Here is a 21,101-nt window from a genome sequence, read left to right on the forward strand (position 1 = left end):
AACTGGAGACCTGCACGGTTCGAGTGAGACTTTGCCTTTCCCTTAACTTGTCCTCCTTTGTCACGTCCACGATGTCGATGCCGTACAACCACACGGGTTTACGGTTTGAAAGAAAATAAGATATTTTTTGGGGTCCGCGTGTTTTACACTCTAGCGGTACACACTCACAGGATAGAGACAAATCGGCAGACTCAGCCAGAGGAGCGAGAACGAATGACCTTTGGGTTAAAGTCCCTTCAAAAAACAGGAAGTGGGTTATATCTATGGTATAACCGCAAGGGTGACGTAGGACTATCGTTGATTTAGAGATCATTTGTTTGAAGTTGAATCTAAATCCATTCTGAATGAATGAATAAATGAATATTTGGGAGACTTCGAAAACGAGAGCGTTACGTTGGAGGCACAAGGTTTTATGCATCCAATATAGGATACGAAAAACCTTGTTCTGAAGAATAATCTTCAGAAGCTAACCTGCTAACTGTACTTGATTGACAAATCACAAACCTAAATGTATTATATGGATATTTTATGGATAGATAACATTAAAATAAACTCTTTCACATGAATGTAATTTTAAATTCCCAGAGGAACTGGCTGATTATTTTCAGTAACGATTAGATATTTCCACATTTTCCTCGATACTGGAAGCCCACCAGTGGTTAATACTAACTCGATAACCACCTGTTAATAGTACTTGATTGAAAAATATTTGGTCACAGTGTTACATGAATAGAAAACATTCAAATAAACTCTTTCACATGAATGTATTTTTAAATTCCCAGAGGAACTGGCTGATTATTTCTCCGGCAATGATTAGATCTTTCCGGAACTTTCTCGATGCTGAATGGCATCCAAACGGAAAGAATTCTGCGCGTGTATGTGTCGATCCTTCGCCGTCCACCTCCTCCAGCACGTTAGGCAACGATGTTGTCTTGTCGATGTCCTCACGAAAAATGAATGTGTCTCACCACCAGAATATCGCTTAAGTATGCTTTTTATGTGTGATTGAATCGAGAGAAGGTGTGGTTTAGGATGGCAATTTGGAAGGCAAACTAGAGAGGAATGAACTCTCTGAGCTCGGAACTTTCGGCGACTGAGCAATAATCGATTGCAGGCGCATACAATATTGGATACGGAAATATCCTACTGATGGGGAAGAAAAATCTTCAGAAGCCATCCTGTTAATTGCGATTGATTGAAAAATCACAAAACCAAATGTATTTGGTCACAGTGTTACATGAATAGAAAACATTCAAATAAACTCTTTCACATGAATGTAATTTTAAATTCCCAGAGGAACTGGCAGATTATTTTCAGTAACGATTAGATATTTCCACATTTTCCTCGATACTGGAAGCCCACCAGTGGTTTATGCTAACTCGATAACCATCTGTTAATAGTACTTGATTGAAACATATTTGATCACAGTGTTACATGGATAGAAAACATTCAAATAAACTCTTTCACATGTATTTTTAAATTCCCAGAGGAACTGGCAGATTATTTTCCGGTTCTTTCTCGATGCTGAATGGCATCCAAACGGAAAGAATTCCGCGCGTGTATGTGTGTGTGTGTGTGTAGCGGCTGCTTCGAGATCTTCCCGGGGAACCGTTTGTGGCATCACTCTCCTCCTGATGGATTCATGTCTAGCCTAAGGTGCACAAACAGGCTCTTGGTGACACCGCTCATCAGCGCTTTCATGATAAACGAAGAGCTTCACCACAACAGCGACAACATGCTCCAATCGCTGTTCAATTAGAACTGAGTAAGATTTCCGAGCGGCGCTCGCTTATATACCGATTGGTGATTTCAATAGCCTGTTTTGAAAGCAATTTTAAGACTATTGAAACAAGTTTTTGGATCAAAAAGTAACAAGTATAGAACGCGTAGACATTTTATCTTTCGAATGAAGTGTTTATCATACCTTTTCTTTCAGTTGTTTAGGAGCTATTAACGCTCAAAATCTCGGTCTCCGGCGTAACGCTTTCGTTTTCGAAACATTGATTTTACACCCCGGTATAGAAATGAAAGACGTAGTCCTACGTCAACAAGAACAAGAGCAGCGAGTCCAACGAGACGAACGAATGAGCGTTAAAAGGGAGCGATGGCAAAAAAAAAACATTCATCACGATTTGTTCGCTCGTTGGATTCACTTGCAGGCTAAAAAGGGTCCTTTTCAGGATCACAAAATTATCTTCAATCTAAAGAGTTTATTGTTTTGTTATCACTCGATATCCCCATCTTGTTCGGCTAAACCTTCCTGTTTAGCGATTTGTTGCCACTCGCCACAGCTTTCACAGTTGGAAAATTTCTTCCCATCCAGCTTTGTGACATGTTGTACAGTAAATTACATTCAATGCGACGTGCCGAAGTGCCACTCAGTGTCGCATTGGAAGCGATTTTAACCTGTAATTGAACATTTGCGATGACAGTGGTACAGTGTCGACATTCAATGTGGGGTCATAATTTGGATCTCTATGTTTACAAAAATGCCCAACTAAATAAGTCGCATTACATGTCCGTCCAATTAGCTAAATGTCGAACTAATTGTAAATTACTGTACTTTCAATATGGAAACAATTTAAGAATTGGTGAAAATTGAATAATCAGGAAAGTCCCCAACTATCAATAAGCCCAGAACAACTGCCAAATTCACATACTCATCAGATCCTGGCAAACAAAATATGAAAAAATCAATTTGTGTTTTATTATTATTTTGGATAATGTTTTAGAAAGCATTGAACTGTATTTCCTAAACTCTTTTTTGGAAGGTTTAATGGCCCTGAAAAGCGCCTTGTTTTATGGAATGGTTCCAATTCAGAAAACTTTGTACTCGTGGTTTTGAAAAAAAACCATTTCGAACGCCCTCGATGCCGCCTTGTTCTGGATTTGCCACCAAAGCAGTTTGTATAAAGAACAAACTTTCTTCTACTACCTACTGCCGTTTTGCGATTGCGTTTGCCACTCGCAACTCGCTGCAACTGCCTGTTGTTGTCTTGATGTCCACCGAACTGAATGTGTTCTGTTCTGATTGCGGGTTTTCTTATCGTCGCGAGCAGCTTTACCAGCCAACTCGATCACTTCGGCGGCCGAAACTATATAACGCCGGCTAGGTGGACTGGTGCACTGGTACTAACGCGCTCGGCCTAGCTACCCTCGCGGGGAACTCCAGATCAACACGGTTCGAGAGGGATTTTGCCTTTCCCTTCACTTTTCCTCCTTTACCATGTCCAGACATGGCTGCTTGGGTTGGTTTGTTGATGTGTTGTGATGCGAACCGATGCGGTGTACGGTTTGAATGAGAATGATCGTTACGGCAGCGGAGCGGGGATTTTTAAGCTGACTGGCTGGCTCGAGAATTACGCTTGTGTGAGACTGCCACCAATGTTTCGTTCATATTTTTCTTTTTCCTTTCCAATCGTGCTTCATTCTATTTCGCTGCTGCTCTGGTTGCCCGTTTTGGTCGGTACGATTTGAGGAGCACAAAATGGACCAATCAAAAATGGGCACATAGTGCTTTTGGACAATGCTTGATATTTCACAATTATTCAATTATTTATCTCAAGAAAAATGAAATGTTATTCGTTATGATAGATGCGTAGATATATTTCCTATCAATTGATGCAAAAACCTTTGCGATCTATTAAGAAATGCTCGAGTTATAAGCGTTCCAAATCTTGCATTTTTTCCTACTTGTTCAGTGCCTAGATTTCCATTTCACCCCCTATATCTTCCGGTTAGACGTAGTCCTACGTCAAAAACTTGAGACACCTACAAAACAACTAGGAATGTTCTTTTTATCGGGATTCTTATTTGCTGTAGTGATAGTATATTTAAGTCACTTTTATTGAAAGGACGTGCGTCACAATCACACACACAAGGCAGCATCGGTGGATATAAACATTCAAGCGTCATTTTTTCCCGAGACATACGTTTAGCCGCAGAGCATAAAAATCGAGTTTTCGCATAATCATCAAGCAAGTGTTCTTTGAAAAAATACTTGGGAATGTTCAATTTACAAGATAAATATTAGATGTGAAACGTAAGAAGTTGGTCAGATTAGTGATTTACGTAGAATTTAAAGGAATGGCGAAAGGTATTCTATTGACGGAAGAAGGGCGGAAAATAATAAAGATATTCATAAAAGTTTTCTAATCGCTAGATCGTAACAAAACTTGGTAGCTTGCCAGAAATATGGGATATAACGATCAGCAAATGGGAACACCAAAATTACTTTGCGTCTTAAAGGTCGAATAAGACACGAAGTAACCAGGAAACGATGTCCTGCTCATACATTAAGGCAGAATCGGTTGTTCCAGTAGCGAAGAGGCTTATTGCGCGCATCTTGAATGGGTCACCAAACATGATGTGGAAGAAACCGAAACTGACCGCCACCCATAAGCAGAACCATCTCATGTTCGCCCGGCAATACATGGAATGGAAACTAGAATGAAGAAATGTTGTATTTTCCGGCGAAAAAAGTTCAATTTGGATTGTCCGGACTGTTACAGTTGCTATTGGTACAATTTAAGTCAACGGCATGTCGTGAGATCGAAGCGAAACTTTGGGGCGGAAGTTTGACAGTGTGGGGAGCCGTTTCCTATCACAGCAAGCTTTCCATTTGTTTCATTTTCACCCGAATGACCTCCGAAAAGCATCTTCAATTACTGGAAGACGTTTCGATTGGCCATATTGAGAATAACGCTACCGAGGACGTCGTTTTTTCAGCAGGATTATGCATAGATCCACGTTTCCAAGCTATCGAAGGCATGGTTTGCCGAGAAGGACATTCCGTTTCTTGAATGACCTGCTGGCAGTCGATCGCAATCCCATAGAGAACCTATGGAGAATCTTGGCCGAGATGGTCTAGGCAAACGGATGACAATTTGACAACATTTTCAGTCTCAAGGAATGTCAGGAATGTTGGGCTATCAATATGGCAATACTTTAAAAACTGTCTGACTCGATGCCAAATCGAGTTTTCAAAGTGATCCGAAATGGAGGTGGACATATTAAATATTAGCTACCGATTGGACTCGAAATTTGCCGCACAAATGTTCTTTTATTGAAATTTTAGGATGCGGCTAAACGAATGTTCACCCTGATTCCACATATTTGAATTACTTAGAAAACAAAAAGGGAATTTATACTTTTTTTAGAATGAATTCGATGAAAATTAACAATAATCATCTTTTGTGAGCAAAAATAAGAATTGACTTATTTTTAAAAATATTGAGGAAAAATAGGGTGCTAAACGAATGTCTACCACTGTATATGGTTCAAGATATCTGCATGACTCAACGAAAAAAGACCAAAGTTCATTAGTAAGAAGGTAGATAAAAAATGCACTGTAAAATATTTAATATTCAAAATTGAATTTTTGAGAAAATTATGAAACTTCTGTATCTTTGCTGAAAATCTGTAATTCTGTATATACAAATTCTGTACCTCAAATCTGGCGAAAAATCTGTAAAATAAAGAATAATCTGTATATGTGGCAACCAAGGATACCCGGACAGTCCCGGACAGTTCAGCGACAGCTGGTGGAGCAGGGGCTAGGCGGAAGGTCCCGTTGCTGACGCCGAAGCATCTGCACGCGAGGCTGAAGTTGTCGAGACTTCTACAGTCCCGACAACTCGGTTTAAAGGTCAACTTGCTACACCCAAACCAGCGTTGGCTGAACACTTTTCATCGTTGGCAGAAATAATGCTATTTCGTGTGCTGGGGGGTCAAATGCGCAAATAATGAGCTGTTTTAAAAGCTCAAAAAAATTGTATGTATGGGAGCAGACATCTCTTTCATTTTTCTTTTTCTATTTCATTTCGGATTCCATTCCGGAAAAAGTCCATACGACGTCAATGGGGATCTAACCAAAGCAAAGCTATTTCACATGATCACGCTATCCATTTAACTACTAGTGCTGTTGTATAAAAATGTGATAATATTACACCTCATCATAAAATGAAGTTAGAAAGTGTTTTCTAAGAGGATTAAGAAGAACATGAACGTTAATATATATCTTTCTCTGTCTGGGCCATGTATTTGGCAAACTATACGAAAAGTTTTCATATGCTTTCATTTCAATTTGTTTCCTGTTTTGCTCGCTCATATTGGATCTAGCATATGCATTATACAAATGATATACACGTATTGGGGAATAGAGCATTTTCTGTTATTTTTCGGCTCATTTAATGTAATAAATCGGGATGCCATAACATGTGCTAAAATATAACTTTGGTTGTAACTGTATCCAATTCTTCTTCAGCTTCTCCGACATCAATACCAACGTAAACATCCTCAGGCTTCAAGGTCAGCAAATTAGCGAATCGTTACACGTAGCTCTCCAAACATAAGTTACCCAACATGATCAACAACGTTCTTGTCTCATTATTTAGTTCGCAAAATTGAGAACTTTCTGATTGAAAAGTGCGATATAAGTGATTGATGAGCGGTAGAACATAATTTAAAAACAGGCCAACGATTTACTGTATGGTCTTAAATTCAGCAGAACGTTTTGGATTGTTTGACAAATAACTGTAAATATCACGCATAAGTTCTTCTATGTATAGTGGAATTTTTCTCACAAGCATAGCTAACGCATGAAATCGATTCTTATTTGAAACTTGCAAGATACTGTATAAGTTGTGTTACGTGAACCAACTTGTTATAAGAATGACTTATATTTTAGTAAAAAGGGAAGATTGTTGTAATTTGTATTAATAATTATTATTCACACTTGATTTTTACTGAATTTTATGTCTATTTATTGATGGGAAAATGAGTTTACTCACATGTTTCCTTAATTCTATGGTTAATAAAATAGGAAACCGATTACTCGAGGTCGACTCGAGTTTGAAAGGGTGACACATTTTCATTAGGAAAAAGGATGGGATGTGAAGAGATTGTAACAAAGGTCACACTAACACTCCCATCCACATTCTCATTAACGCTCACACTTCACACTCAATTCTTAAAACTCTCCTTACATCTAATATGTATTTACAATTTAACTTCTTCTAATGTTAGTAAGAATAGACCCGATAGTTCGCGAAGGACGAAAAGGAGGGGAAAAGGGTGTAACAACAATCACACTCGAAGATCGATAGCTTCAAGGAAAACATATATTTGGGACATGTAATCAAGGTCTAACCGAGCCAACACATCTCTCACCGGCACATTGGGCTGTTTTCCTCGGGCCAGAAGGGAGTTGTCTAAATTCGATTTAGCGACAAGATACAACTCGCACGACCAAACAACGTGTTCGACTTCGTGGTAACCATGGCCACGAATGCAGAGGTTTCTGTCGGCAAGATTAAAACGAAAAAGTAGCGCGTCTAACGAACAGTGATTGAACATGAGTCGGTAGAAGGTGCGACTTAAGCTCAGAATTTTTTGAACCATGGTTTGAAGCTAACCTTAGGGATAATTGAGTGGAGCCATCGGCCCAATTCATCTTCGTTCCATTTGCGTTGCCAGTTAGCGATAGTATTTTTATGGAGTAAAATTCATTGAAGGCGATTCGACGCTGATAAATGTCGTCTTCAATCGCACCCACCTTTGCCAATGAGTCAGCCCTCTCATTACCGGGAATTGAGCGATGTGAAGGGACCCAGACAATACATGGATTTCACGCTGGTCTACTTGTTATGAAACGATCCAGTTATCGAGTCCACTTTCCATTTCTTCATACGGAACAAATGAACCGGAACACATAGCTATCTATTATAAATATGTGAAGTTATACTTGTATACCCAATAGTTAGCTGGTCAAGTTTATTCGGCTTAATTTTTTTTCGAACCTCTCGATCTATTTGGATTACGTGGTTTCAAAGTTTGTAATTTTACTAAATGTTCCATATTTTGAAGCACTATGCGCATCAATGTGGAATACATGGATGTAATATGAATGGATGATCTGCATATGAGGCAACCTCCCATTACAGCACACAAACGAATAATCGTAGAAATTCGTAGATATTGAGCTTGGGCTTGAGCTTGGGTAGACTGTACAATTCGTAGTTGCTCTCCGTGATTGACATGAACCAACCAAATTGCATAAAGAACACATAGAATGACGCTTGGGACTAGCAAATCATTCTTGTTGTGCAATTTTCGGTGATTCGAGCTTGGAATGGTCAATAACGAGGCCGGCCACGTCCTCGCAGTCACCAGGGGAAGGGAGGGAATATTAGTATGATATTCGCCGCCCGAAGACCAGAAGGGTCACCTCCATAGCGTGGTTCCCTAGCGTTTATCATGAAAGGGATAGTTATTAGTGGGAATGGTTAAAAATCAGGATTCACTGCGGTAAGTGATGTGATTCTAACATCTTAAAATTGAAAATTTTCAAATTTTTAAATGTATAAATTTTTAAATTTTTATTTTTTTTAATTTTTATTTTTTAATATAAAATTTTAAATTTTTAAATTTTTAAGTTATTAAATTTTTAAATTTTAGAATTTTTAAATATTTAAATTTAAAAGTTTTCAGATTTTCAGATTAAAACTTTTTGTTCTTAGATTTTTAGAATTTAAATTAGTTTTTTTTAAATTTTTAGTAATTAGATTTTAGCACGTTTACCCCGACTTTTTTTGGACATAACAAATGTATGGGAAAAATTGAAACACTTAAAGTTTTCATGAATTTTAATCATTTACACACCAGGGAATTGTAATGTATAGCATATCAAACAAATCTTAGGGAATTTCCGATTCGTTCAGTATGTAAATCGCCAAAATTCGTTCTCGGCAAAAATAGTTATTAACGTTAACTTTATTTCATAAAAACGTGACCTGTTTTCTGATTTGGCACCCTTAATGAAAGACATAGTTCTACGTCAAAAAATAGCGACACGAAACTGAGCTCATGAAGAACTCAAGCATAATCTAAGAGAAAAAGAGAGAAGAATAGATGCACTTAGCTTTGAAGAATCCATCTTCACTCTCTTAAAGCTGATTCTCATTCTACGCTCTCCGCTCCCGCTCCGATTTTCGCTCGAAAAACTGCTTCGCACTATACACACATACAATCTAGCGCTTCGATGCATTAAATTTGAAGAAATGAACGCTTTCGAAACAGAACACTGAAACGCAAAACCTGGATCCGTTCGTTTGTTGACCTTTGTTTAAATTTTCAAACTCACAAAGCTAAAGATACACTTCCAAACGAGCGCCTCAAACTTTTCACAAAATTACAGTCCTTTTTTGGCATCACACTACCGACGCTTCTGGGAAAAAAAGAAAAAGGATCGGAGCGACCAAACACCACGCCTGTACTCGTTGACTGCTCTCGCCAGTCTCCAATCGTAGCAGTTCGTAGATATTGTGCTATTAATTTTATATTTGTTGGATTTACTCAAATCCGGAAATCTAGCATTTCTGTCCAAAAATTGTGCCTCGTCGCTAAGTATGATACTCGTTATCGACGGCTCCGTTTGGGAAACACAGCAAAGAGTGGAACATATATGCAGAAAAGTGAGAATGCCTCTAATTTTCACTTATTTGTACTATTTACGAGCTGGGAAATCGTAACGTATAGAACATCAAACAAATGTTAGAGAAATTCCGGTTTTATTAGTATACAAACCATCAAAATCCGCTCTCAGCAATAATAATTATTAATGTTTGTACTATTTCATAAAAACGTTACATGTTTTTTGATTCAGTACACTTAAAATAGACGTAATCCTACGTCAATAGTCCGGTTCATTGACGTGATGTTTGCTTGGCTGTAATCATAGTAGATTGACTTGATGGTGTAGACAGAAATGCCTCCAATGCTTTCAGTCAATTACGGAGCTCTAGGGTGGACTACTGATAAAGCTTAGAACATACTTCGCGTGAAAGTTGCACATAATAGCCAGCACATTGCACATTTCCGCAAGCAGCCAATCCAAAAACACCCCCAAAGCATACGAAAGAACATAGCATTATACTGCGCGCCCAAAGCTGCGGACCACGTGCTCCGAGGTTGTACGAGAAACAGCTGTGTTTCGCCAGCCACCGAAAGCTCGCTCAGCAATGCACAACAACAGCAATTCGCGATCGTGATCCGAAGTCAACGCGGATCTCGCTCGCACTCTCCCGCTCTCGTCGTGGTCTCGGAACCGCTCGGAATCGTTGCATAGACCCACAAACAGGCAGGTTGCCTAAGCGAGCCGATGCACTACGGGTTTCAGTTGCGTTCGAAGTTCCGTTGGACCCAGATATCTTGGTGTGAGCGACGCGCCGGTCGATTAATCTCGGGCGAGAATCCCGGGCCCGGTAGTGATTTGTTTTGGTTGCAAAAAAAAACAGTAGACAAAAGCAAGGAAAAAGAAAGAATCCAAAACAAAGTCCATCGCATCACATCGTCGCGTATGCTGTGGCGCGAGTCGACGCGCGAGGTTCCTTATTTTTACGACCGAAACTCGTATCGAACCCAGAGTGTGACTGTGATTTGTGCATTCACAGCGGTAATTTATGATCGCGGATTTACGTGCGGCTGTGGCGCGGTGTAACGTGACGTTGTGTTGTGAAGTGTGCATCTGGGTAAGCATTTTGCTCCATCATCCGTGCGGATGTGTGTGGACCTTCAAGGAGGAGGCCATTCGTCGGAAGCCTCTCATTATGCAAATTATTCTTGAATTTCTCTTCGTGGTGGCTAATTTTTATGCAAAATGAGTGCGCGTATCCGAATATTGATGGAATGGAAATTCAGCAGATTCAACGAATATACATGAGAAAAAAAACACTTTCGAAAGGGGGAATCCTTGTGTGTGCGGTGATTGCTGGGGAATTCGGATGAAGTTTCTTCCCAGCGTTGGAACTTCGGTGATATACAAGCAAAGTGTGAAGATTTGATTGGCGCGGCACGAAAAAAAGGGAAATCTCGGTAGTGTGAAAGTTAATCGACAATTATGGGCAGCGGCAGCAGTGAAAAAAAACGAGAGTTTCAATGCTATCTATTAGAAGACAGCGATGGCAGACGTAAGAAAAAATATTAACAGTGCGAGTGTCGAAGTTGCTGCTATAGATGGTGAATTGAAGAAAGTGCGAGACAAGAGCTGCGTCGTGCTGTTGCCCTAAGGGATCTGACTTCAGCCCGGTGAATAGCTACCATTAAGGATTACCAACACAGCTGAACAGTAGCTGAAATAACTATTTGGTAGGGTTGTTAATCTTGATGGAGAAGAGCACTTTGAACTGAAAGTTCGGAAGTCAATTGATTGTGGTTTTTAGTTTCTGAATTCGACTCCAACTCGTTGTCCACTGTCCCAATATTACTCGATATTATTGACCCAATGATAATCCCAACGTTGATATAGTCTTAGGTTATGGAAACGTCGAATTTATTGAGAAACTTTTTATAGTGTACCTTAGTTTTCCCTTCCTTTTTGATATAATCTTCAAAGTTATAAGAACTGCAAAAGTTAGTCTTGTAAAACGATCTTGAACTCAAAAATTTAGCAATTTTGCTTTCATTATCCAGCATGCACAGTATGTTAACCCATTTTAGACCAACCGTTCGAAGAATCGAACAACAACTTTGATAATTTTTCATGTCTTTGGAAAGCTACTATATGGTAATGTTTTTACACCAAAAGATAGCTTAATTTATTAGCTACCACTTACTATCAAGTTCACTCAGTTTTGTATAACTTTATTAGGCAATAAATTCGATTTAAAGCAAGTATGTTTGGAACGTGTTTTTAATTTCAGTTAAAAAACCCAATAAAATACAAAATTATGTGAACTTTTCTAATGTATTACTTTTATAAAAGAACATACATTGCAATATGGGGCAAAAATCGTTCGATTGAGCCTCGTACAGGAAAATAACAACCGAGAAAATTGAGTAACGAACATTTTACTCTGATGAATTAATACCAACACATCTAACCTCTGCAGCGCGTTTTGGTTCATTTACTTTGGAAGACGGAAGTTTTTCCTTTTGTTTTTGCATTCTCATTTGTGAATGTTTGCAAATATCAATTAATTTAGTAAATATTATTGAAAATCTGTATGATTTTTTGTCCGTAACAACCTTAGGTATTGGTGACCCATAGAATTTCGTTTGTAGAGGAGTTGGAGGAAATGATCAGTACGTATAACGAGGATTTTAATGAGATTGCTGGTGTGAATATTCTTTCGCCGGACCGAATAATAACCACCCAATCCATTGTTTTTTCGCATCATTTTGGTACTTTGCAGGTATTGGAAAATGATTTTTCGGGAAGTGGATAATTAGAAAGAAATAATTCTGAAGCATAGACATTTCTCCACGGCCAACAATAAAAATAACAGCATATGCCTGCCAGTAATAAGTTGAAATTACATGAAATAAGAAATGTCACATCTCATCTTAGGTGGATTAATTTAGGTTTATACTTAGAGACCTCTATCCTCCTGTGCTTGTTCGTTCGTGAATATAAAATTGATGCATTTATGAATACCGTATATTTGCTAATTGAACTGATTTTCAGTTCGCAGTATGTTTGTGCTTGCAAAAAAAAGTGCGGGTTTCGGCCTATGTTCGATTTTTCGAACAGTCATTTCCCGGACGTGGAAAATGGGAAAAAATAATTCTTGAACATTGGGGTTTCTTTAGCATCAATAATCCAATTTACACCAGTGGCTTTCATCAAAAAAATCATTTTTACAGCTTGGTCGTTAATGGGTTAATGAAGTTTCGGGACTGGTGGGGAAAATGATCTTTTGAACAAGTTATTTTAATATTTGATTTCTACATCGTTTTGATAGTTCGATGCTTTGGCTGAAGCTGCATCGTCAAAATAGATTCGCTTTAATTCTGCCTCAATTGTTGACGAAAGTCGAATTAGGTGGTGGCCTAAGATATACACACTATTTAGAGTTAAAAATTTACGCGACCGATCAGCGACTTATGACTCGGCGAATTATCGAGTGGAAGATCTCGACATTCTGAATTGTTATATTCGGGTCCATTTCGCTGGTTCATACCATCAAATGCTTCAAAGGTCTGAGATAATACTCTCCAGTAATCATTTGGCCAGGTGACACAAAACCCTGAATAAGCAGCTGATTCTATCTCAGGACAAAAAGTGCAGAGTGTTGTACACAAAAAAATTTGTACGAGAAAATCATTCAGCTGTTATGAAAACACAGCTTTCACGTGTGAAACACAGCTTCTCTTAAACTCTGCTAATGTTGTTGCACGTTTAATATGTCTTGGCATCGAGTTCAAAACATTTATTCCTTTGAAATACAACGAATTTTGTGAAGCACATGTCAAGAAATGGGGTGTTCTTAATTCATTCGCGTTTCTAGTGTTGTAATTATGAAAGTCACTTCCTCTTTCAACTCGATCACACTAATATCGAGGAAGCCAACCGTTAATTACTTTAAAAGTGAACGCCATAATTAAATAAATAATTCTTTGCTTCACGGATAACCACTGCAAAGCGTCCAGCATCAAAGATGAAGAAGTGAACCTATCACATTTTAGTATCAATCGTATTATTTTATTCTGCAAACGTTGTAATCTCGATATTTGTGTTCCATTGACTAGAAATAGAATGGAAGAACTAAAGTCTAAATGAGGAGAGATGATTGATTTGTATAGCAGTATTTTGCTGCAAATAGTTAAATCGTTTTTCAATCGGCATAAGATTCCATTCTTTTTGGCAATTTCCTTGATGACATTGTCAATGTGAGTGTTGAACTTAAGTTTGTCATCAATAATTACGCCAAGATATTTAATCTCCCGAACGCGGTCAATAGTATCATAATCAATAACAATAGAGACGTTCTCATTTATTCGATTTCGCGAGATTATCATGTATTTTGTTTTACTTATGTTCAATTTCAATTGCTTATACTTCAACCATCTACTTGGAAAACGCAAATCTTCATTCAAGTGCAAAACGACCTGATATACATCTTTAGCTGCAATGGATAACACAGTGTCTTCTGCGAAAAGATTATTATCGCAAAATCGTAAGACTCTCCGCATGTCATTGATATACATAATAAATAAAAGAGGCCCTAATACACTGCCCTGAGGTACTCCAAGATTATTCTCTAAAGGACTGGAAATGAAATCACTAAGAGCAGTCCGTCCGTTGAGTCCTGTCTTACAAATAATTTTCAAACCATTTATATGCAGTACTCGTAATTCCAAAGCGCTTAATCGTGTTCAACAACAAGGGCCTAGAAATTGTCTCGAAAGCGCGTTTTAGATCCAAGAAAACAGCAACAATGGTTTCTTTATCTTCTAATTTTTCATTCCATTTTGCCAATACTAAGTTCAATGCGGTTTCACAGGAATGACCTTCCCGATATCCCGATTGTTCTGGTATTAGCAAAGAGTTACAATCTAAATATTCCAACAGCTGGCCTTTAACAGCAAGTTCCAATATTTTCTCTAAGGTGTGCAACATGTTGATGGGGTCGAAACTCCTCGACTTTAATCGTTCCAGCAACCTTTTGGATCGGAACAACTAAAGATTTTTTCCACACTTGAGGCACATGCTCAGTTTATAATGATGTATTTATAAGGTCCAGCAAGATGTGAGGAATGATATGAAAGCAGTCCTGAATAACTCTAGCATTAACATTGTCATTGTCTAAGTGTTTTTCTAGATGGATGTTGCAATAATTTTATGCTAATCATAAATAAATTTTGATTTGATATTCTTGATGATATTTGAGTTATCCCAAGATAGCTCATCAAACCTCAAGTTTGACAAGTTGAGAATTTGTAGATCCTCATGGGGTATGGAGACTTTGGCACAAACACGCACAAAAACATATATTTACACGCATAAATTCCTAAATAAATTGAGCAACTTGATTAAAAATTGACATACATAAATTGAGACATATTCGTAGTTTGTAGTATTAATGGTTCGAGCATTCTATCCTCTGATTTATTCTTAATTCTCAAAATAATTAATGTTTAAGCGTTTGTACCATACAAATGAAGCATAAATTTCTGCATAATTCAAGAACTAATAAAGCAAACTAAACTACATTTGGCATGTGGAGGTTTTAGGGAGCAAGAAACATTTCTAAGGTTGTTCTAAGGCACTCCTCCAACCTTTCTGAAGAGGGGAGGGGGGAGGTCTGCCATAGAAATGAAACAGTTTTTTTAGAAATACTAAGAATTTTATAGTAAAAGGTAAATTCAACGGGGTCAATTAGAAGATCAATCAATGAACAGTTCTGCGATTGGACCCATGAACTTGATCATAGTAATAAAACATGGATGTTTGAAGGTATTGATAACAAAACACAAATTTTGGGCGGGACGAAGTTTGCCGGGTCTGCTAGTATCCAATAAAAATTGACCTTCATGACTCGTCCCAGCTTCGAATCGATTATCAGTTTCCTTTTAATTGCTATAAAAAACCTAAACAAAACATTATGACTATTATTATATGGAGTTGCGCATATCTCGTGATCGAGTGGTCTTAGGATAAAACGTGTCATATACTTTATGCGATTCACGAAAAAATCGTAAAAAACCAAAAGCAACGGAAACTGGGGCCGCCTCGGTTCCTTATCCTCGCTATCCTTATCCACTATATTGACTTCAGAATGAAATTCATTGTGAAAAAAATAATTTATGATTAAAAATGCGCTTTTTCCCGAGTGACATATAACCCATGAGGGTTTTTTCCGCCTAAACAGGTTATTTCTATTAAGCTTTTGTGATATCACGCTTTATTTCTCTGCGGTTACGCTTATTTATTTTGCGAAATTTGTTTTTGGTCACGATTTTTTTCATGCATTTAGATTAGATTGTGCACACTACTTTTTTCAAACAGTTACGGTTTAGCAAAGTTCTGAAATGTCGTCAATTTTTAAATATCAATATTTTCGAGACTAAGATACAGCATCACTAGATTTCAAACTTTGGTAAATTGAAACGATATTCTAATAAAAATATACAAACAATAGATCTAAGGAGAGTTGTTCTGAAATAAAAATTTGTACAGGTCGGATTCAATTATCCGGAGACTCGATTATCCGGAATTTTAGACTCTATTATCCGGAGTATTTTATTTTTGATTTTCGGAAATTTTGAATAGTTTGTATAATAATTCCATTTGTATAATGGCTGCCACCACAAGATGGTGCCATAAATAGTTTTTCACAACCCCAACAATATGGGTATCAAATGAGTCATTTTTTAACGACGGCCAAATTGAATTTTCAAGATCATGGAATTCGCTATTTTATAATGACAGTAGAATTAAATGTATGTTCCAAATTACAGATCAATCAGTCAACGGGGCCAATTTTTTATTAATGTGGGACAACCCTACAAACATTCAAACATGCATGGAAACAGGTCAAGCTGAATGAAACCATTTAAAAAGTAGGGTAACACGGGGTGAGTTGGACACCCCTTTATCTCAAAAAGTACGGCTCAACTTGGATTTTTTATAATGTCATCCCCTTTTATTATTGAACCGTATGTAACTAACGTAAAAAAACTTTGTAAAATTCGACAGGTGGAAGGAAACGGTAGCATGAACACAACAAGCACTCTGATTGTCAAAAAATGTGAGTTTTCCGATCGTGGTTTTAAGGGTTTTCCCGCTGATTAAATAAACAGTGTATTGTGCAGTAAAGCTCTGTTCGCCTACAGAAGAGGAGCAATTTAATGCAGCGAAATTGTAAGTTTGATAACAATAATGGAAATTAATTGCATTTTAATGTTTGCATGTTGTGTGGGGTGACACGTTTCTGTGGGGTGAATTGGTCCTACATTTTTTAGGCTTTTCTTTGATCTAATTAATTCCAGATTCACGGAATTACAAAAAGAGGATGGGCAGACAACGTTGGAAGAAGAAGGAGCTTGAAAGAGCAACTCAGGCCATCAAGAACAGATTTTCTTTGACCAACAACGAAAGTGTTTGAAAAGGCTCGAACAACAGTGCAAAGATTTATGCAGAATTCGAGATGGTGTCAATCCAATTTTTCTGCTCTGGAATCTGGCCAAGACACCTGGTATCGATCCCAAAACACTGTTACTGATTGTAACATCATCCCAAAATACTTTACATAAACATAAGTATGTCTTTTTTCTCGATGAAACACACACTGAACCACATCACCCCACAGACGGTCCAAATTACCCCGCTTTAAAATTTAATGTCCAAACATCATCTCTTTTATGTTATGATATATTTGGTAGTTTGAAGCTTGATATAATGATTAAACATTATTGATTAAGAAAAAAAAGTGTAGCTCAGTATACAATGTGACATTTTTGATTTAGACCGTATTGGTTTGGAAATATTAGGCGATTTGCTTAGGTGGTCCAAATTCCCCCTTTTCCCCTAATAAGTTGTTTGGGGACAGCGGCCATTTTGAAATAGGATTTTTCATTATCTGCAATATTCTAGTAGTCCGGAACTTTCTTTTGATACCCATGTTGATGAGGTTTTGAAAAAAGATATATATATATATATATATATATATATATATATATATATATATATATATATATATATATATATATATATATATGGCATTTTGTGGTGGCGGCCATTTTAGATTTGTATTTTTCATAAATAACTGTGTTCACTAATCAATCCCTTTCATTTGATATACATATTGAAGGGGTTTTAAGAAATTGTGTAATCCGCCATTTTGGAGCGGCCGACATCTTGGATTTACGTTTTGCATAAATAACTGTGTTCTACTAATCAATCCCTTTCATTTGATATACATATTGATGGGGTTCTGAGAAAATTTGTAATCCGCTATTTTGTAGCGGTCGCCATCTTTGATTTTCATTTTCCATAAACAATTGTATTCTATTGGTCAAGCATAAAAAATACTACATTTATTGTAATCAAACAGGCATTTGAAATCGTGACTTGATGAAATTTGACGATGATTAATTCAGTAGCTGGACAACAGGAGGAAAAAAATCCACTGGACGCAGAGCCAACAGAACCGTTGAGCATCTAGGAAAAAATTGAAAGAGCATTGTTGCAATCAAAAGTATCAACGTCTACAACGCCTCATATACAGTGACTCAAACTCGTGATCGTACCCCACCATGCAGATATTTTTCCACTGATTTTGAGAGTCGAAAATAAACATTCGAATCATTCTATTAAGATAATGATATATACATCATTTTAAAGCTTAAACCTTCCGCTTTTAGAATATTTCACGAACATATTGTTATCTTGGTGTGTGTGTAGATGTAGTGGACAAAGATATGGAGTATGTATAAAAAATCACACTGTATAATATACTGTATAAAAAATCGATTTCTTTCTGTTTTTTTCCGAAATTTTGTGAATTAACACAATTTTTTGTCGACCAAGTCAATAGCAAATTCAATTAACCTTGTCAACCAGCTTTCATTTGATCCCTATAACGTGTCTGTAGGATCTTTCAACACAGAGATATTTTAGTTGAATGAAAAGTCTCCCCTTCGTTTTTGATGATTAATAACATTAATAAACTTTCGTTTTCATGAGTTGATGGGTGAGAAGTGCATGTATATGTAAAAATTCGTATATATACGTGTGAGTATCACCACTATTTCCAATCCTACCTAAACTATTTTCTTTTAATCGTTTTTTATGTATATTTTTGCGTTTTTTGAAAACAAAAGAAGAATTTAATTTTTGATTCATCCCCCTAATATCATAACATACCTTTCTCATATAAAAAAACGAATTCATTCGGGAGGTGATAGAGAATCACATTTAATGAGAAAAATCCTTCTACGCATATGTTCTAATTTCAACAATAACACAGTTATAGAATTTTTTGTTTGTTTTGGATTCTGTTACCTCAAACTGGCGCTACATTTAAAAGTACGCTACAAAAGACGATTCTGTTGCTTCCATTAGAAAAATGAGAAAATTTAGTACAGGATATAGTTGTGAAATATCTAAACTAGTTCATTTAAATAACATTTTGGAAGTGAAAACGTCGCAAAATCGCAAAACGCAACGCAAAATCTTCAAAAATCACAATTTTTACCCCACTGTACATACAATAGTTGTAGGGTTACATTTTTCCTTGAAATAAGTCAAATTTGAAATGCAAAAAAAAAAAGTTTTCTTCAAACTGTATATAATCGAGTCCAAAATTATATAAAATCGAGTCCTGTTATATCATTATCTTGATAGAATGTTTCAAATGCTTATTTTCGACTTTCAAAACTGTAAGTCACTGTAAGAGATTTCGTACAGAGGGTATAAGAGGCAAATACATGACAATGATATTCAATGCTTTTCGTACTGTATGTCCAACATCATTAGACTCTGAACGTGAGTTTGAGTATTTTAAACAACAAACATGAAAATTGGTATGTAGGGGTTTTTGGGGCCGGGGAAGGTTTTCGTGATAGTTTGAGACCCCTCCCCCTCTCTAAGAAGGGGGCCGCCATACAAATGAAACACAAATTTCTGTTTTTTTCGGGAATTATTCAAGCAAATGAAACCAAATTAGGCATATTGTTGTTTCAGGGTGCAATAAATATATCTATGGTGGATAGACTCTCTACCCCCCTCTCTAAGGGGGGGTTACCATACAAAAGAAACACAAATTTCTGCATTACTCGAGAATTAATCAAGCAAATGAAACCAAATTTGGCATGCGGAGGTTTTAGGGTGCAATACATGTTTCTATGATGGTTAGAATCTCCACCCCTCTCTCTAAGAGGGGCTGCCATACAAATGAAACACAAATTTCAAATTTCTTTCTGGAAAAAGGGAAAATTCGGAATTTATTCCCATATGTTCTACAATTACATAGTGACAAGGGCTGTTAGTCCTTTTGATGTTTACGCTAGCGAAATTGATCTTTGTTCGAAACTGGAAACGGATTTTAATGTGATGAAACGCACTCCTATATCTTCTTCTATCTATACAAAAAAAGGATCGCAGGATGTGTTGATATTCTATCATATTCTATCATATTTTCCGTATAAAACATTTATTTCATGTAACGGAGAAACATGTTATTTGCAAGTGGTTGAAAAATCTTAAAGGAGAATTGTGTCTGAAAATAATCTGATAGTTTTGTTAGAAATACCAGGAATTTTAGAGTAAAAGGTAAATTCAACGGGACTAGAAGATCAATCAATGAACTGTTCTGCGATTGGACCCATGTATTGATAACAAAACACAAATTTTGGGCGGGACGAAGTTTGTCGGGTCAGCTAGTTATCAATAAAAGTCGTTTTTTCAAGAAAATGGTTTATTTTAAGGTAACCGGTAATTTACCAGTTTTACCGGTAATAAAATGTTCATTATCGAATAACCGATTATTGAAACTTGGCACGGTAATGCAATCCCTAGGTGTAAGTGATATAATCGATTTCTCTACCTCGACTCTTTCTTTTGGTCAAACTTAGCTACTGTCATATTCCCAGCTGTATTTGACAATGTGGAAGATAGATCAGAACCTCTTCTATCGGATTCTATAGCAAACTCAAATTGGAACGTTTTTGCAGTTGAGTTATTAACTAGAGAGAAAGTTGATGAAGAGAAATCGATCAAGTCACTTACACCACTTTCCTTCTAAGCCCCTCCAAATATATACACACGACGATCAGATTCCACTCCGATATGTCGTAGTTTGAAACCTCATTTCCGCAAATATGCCTCGTAGAACTCATCCCATGTAGCTTCAGTGCAACATTCTCAACCATAAGATCGTCTTTGTCCGAATTTGGCCGGTTTCATTGGAATCATATTGGTTCCTATCGATTCATTCACTACTAGATAATAATGCACTTCAACTTTACTTGTTTGTTCGAATACAATCAGTGTGTACTTTCGCAAAAAAAGTATATTACGTTATTTGCAACGTTGATGAGATGCACCACCGTCACCGAAAACCGCTAGATTGCGTTATCCAACGTTATTATCGTCGAAATAATTGTACCGTTGATGTCAGATCAAAAATCGCAAAACAAACAAAAAAAACGTGTGAAGTTATTACACAATAGATTTTTCACAACATCTGCATGTGGATTCGTTTATCAAAATTTCCCCCATTTTTTTCTGTACGGCCTAACAAGCCTGCTAACCTACATAAATGATGCAATTTGTTCATGTTCCATCATATGTTGTTATGAAAGCAGGCGGGCTTCGATCG

At 37.1% G+C, this 21,101-nt stretch overlaps 1 protein-coding gene across 9 annotated transcripts in view; it reads left to right on the forward strand.

The window, feature by feature from the left end:
- LOC129779928 (cGMP-dependent protein kinase, isozyme 2 forms cD4/T1/T3A/T3B) overlaps window positions 1-21,101 on the forward strand; it is a 502,476-nt gene that overhangs the window by 342,559 nt on the left and 138,816 nt on the right. Inside the window, exon 1 of one of the 9 annotated variants that reach the window (XM_055787706.1) lies at window positions 10,181-10,529. The exons of the other annotated variants lie outside the window; for them this stretch is intronic. The gene's annotated coding sequence lies outside the window, so the exon portion shown is untranslated. Of the gene's footprint in view, window positions 1-10,180; window positions 10,530-21,101 lie in introns of those variants that run through there. 9 annotated transcript variants of the gene reach the window in all.

This window comes from Toxorhynchites rutilus, chromosome 3 (genome assembly GCF_029784135.1).
Source record: "Toxorhynchites rutilus septentrionalis strain SRP chromosome 3, ASM2978413v1, whole genome shotgun sequence".
NCBI classification, from domain to species: Eukaryota; Metazoa; Arthropoda; class Insecta; order Diptera; family Culicidae; genus Toxorhynchites; species Toxorhynchites rutilus.